We start from the raw sequence: 2,500 nt of genomic DNA, 5'->3' as shown, positions 1-2,500 counted from the left end.
CGAAAGAGTGCTGCTGCGGCCGGCGCGCCCGTCCCTTGCTCTCTCGGGCCATGTCTGTCGTCGCAGTGCCGCGCCATCCCCTATCGAGCCGCGTCGCTGGGTGAGGTCCGCACCCGCACCCTTCCGCCGAGCTGGCTCTCAGGACGGTCGACGGTCGCCGCTCGCCTCCGTCGGCCCAGGGCCTAACGCCGCGCCGGTGAACGCCTCGCCATCCCACCCCGTCGATCGCGCCGGTGAGGTCCGCACCTTCACCGCCTAGGTATATGCGCGTGGGTGTAGCTGCCTTCTCGGGATGGTCGACGGTCGTTCGACCGGCCCCCGTCATCTATGCGCACAGCAGTCCCGTCCGCCGGCGGGAGACTCCGTCAATCGATCGTGGTGCAAACGTGCGAATGCCCAACGTCAATTCCGCCCAAAGCATGAAGCCCTCGGTCGGCAATCGGGCCGCCCCGCGGCAGACCCACCTGCCCACCTCCGGAGATGGTAACGAGCCGAGCACGGAAGTTCGGCGCACGTGTCGAGACCGTCGCTTCCACTCGGCCTCTCCCAAAGGTAGGACCGACCAAGCCGGATCGATCGGGGAACAGAGGTCTAACGCAGACGACACTCGCGAGGGCACCAGCGGCAGGCTTGTCCCTTCTCCGTCTTGGTACACACAATGCCTCTTTGCTTTTCGGATCGATATAAAGCTTTTGCCACCGTCGGTCTGCCGGCCGCCGCCCGCGGTCCGCGCTCAGACTCTGTCTGTCCGCAGCCCCCGCTGCGTTCTTGGACTTTGTCATTTTTTTCGGAAACAGCGAAAAAAAGCTTTTATCATTGTAAGTCGGAGCTCGCCCGGCCTCCCGCTTACTGAGTCACAATTGAGTAAGACTCACTTAGAACTCTGCACTGTGTCAACCGTACCACTAGTCACCCTGCTAAGTGTGTCTGGAAAACGTGTTCCCGTAAATCTCCGGGAACCCCGCCAATCCCCCCGTACAGAAATTGCATGTGTCAAGTCGGCGGGATGCCTCCCGGAAGTCCTACCGGGAAGGTCGCACTCTGGCCCCGCCAGGCGGGGCAAATCCGACCCCCATAGTGACTTCCGGGCCTAACTCGTTAACCAGAGCCGCGACAGACCGTGCAACAATGACATGTGTCAAACCGGCGGCACGACGCCCGGAGCTCATGCCGGTCGCGGGGCACCTCGGGCCCGCCCGACGGGGCAGATCCGACCTTCACAGGCTTCCGACGGCAATTGGTTAACCGGCGTGGCGCCGAGGGCACGCGGCTGGCTCGGCGGGCGGCCCTCCGGTAGTGCCGCCGTCGATCGGCCGCCTCGGTCGGCAGGAGGGCCCCGAAGTCGCCTTCATTCTGACTTCCGAGTCGGGACTTAGATTACTTTCGACTCTTCAGCCAAGGTCTCGGATCGACGGCGGGACCTGCGGTTGTCCCTCCGAAAATGCCGCCGCTCGGCCGGCACGGCCCGCCGAATACGTCCCCTTACTGGCTCCCGCCTCGGGACTTTGTCAGAAATTCATTCGGGCAAGGTTTCCATTCGGCGGCCGGAGCACCGGTAGTCATACGGAAAATGCCGCCCCTCGGCCGGCATGGGCCTGCGAATAGGTCCCGCTGACAGACTTCCGCGATTGGGTATTTGTCCGAAAATCCATACCGGCAATCTTCGGAATCGTGCGGAAAAGCTGCCGCGTGGCCCGGGTTAACCAATTGGGGAGGCCGGTGCCATCTACCGAATACTTCAACAACTCGTGAAAACGGCCTCCCTATATATCTGCAGGAACCCCGCCAATGCCCCCGTACAGAAATTGCATGTGTCAAAGGGGCGGCCGAATCTGACCCCGGCGGCCGAGCCTCTGGAACTCCGGGTCGGCCTCGGCCGGCAAATCCGACCCCCATCCAGACTTCCGGAGCGGACTTGGTTAACGAATTGCCACCGGGCAAATGGTTAACCGACAGATCTTGGAGGCTCGTTACCCAAGCCATCCCCCGCCGGTGCGAAAAGTTAACAATCAGCGGGCGGGCAATTCGTGAACCGACCGGGACCGGGCAATTCGTTAACCATTCGGAACCGGGCAATTCGTTAACCAACCTTGTCCTGGCAAGGAGTGCACCAACCCGGCCGGACAATTCGTTAACCAAGCTGGCTCTGGCAATTCGTTAACCAACCTGGCCGGGACAATTCGTTAACCAACCCGGCCGGACAATTCGTTAACCAAGCTGGCTCTGGCAATTCGTTAACCAACCTGACCCTGACAATTCGTTAACCAACCCTGTCCTGGCAATGAGTGCACCAACCCGGCCGGACAATTCGGTAACCAACCAGACCCTGGCAATTCGTTAACCAACCAGGACGGGCAATTCGTCAACCAACCCTGTCCTGGCAATGAGTGCACCAACCCGGCCGGACAATTCGGTAACCAACCAGACCCTGGCAATTCGTTAACCAACCTGACCCGGACAATTCGTTAACCAACCAGGACGGGCAATTCGTTAACCAACC

This window comes from Mobula birostris, unplaced genomic scaffold (assembly GCF_030028105.1).
Source record: "Mobula birostris isolate sMobBir1 unplaced genomic scaffold, sMobBir1.hap1 scaffold_3158, whole genome shotgun sequence".
Classification (NCBI taxonomy): domain Eukaryota; kingdom Metazoa; phylum Chordata; class Chondrichthyes; order Myliobatiformes; family Myliobatidae; genus Mobula; species Mobula birostris.
The sequence above is the reverse complement of the archived record's forward strand: the minus strand, read 5'-3'. Positions refer to the sequence as shown.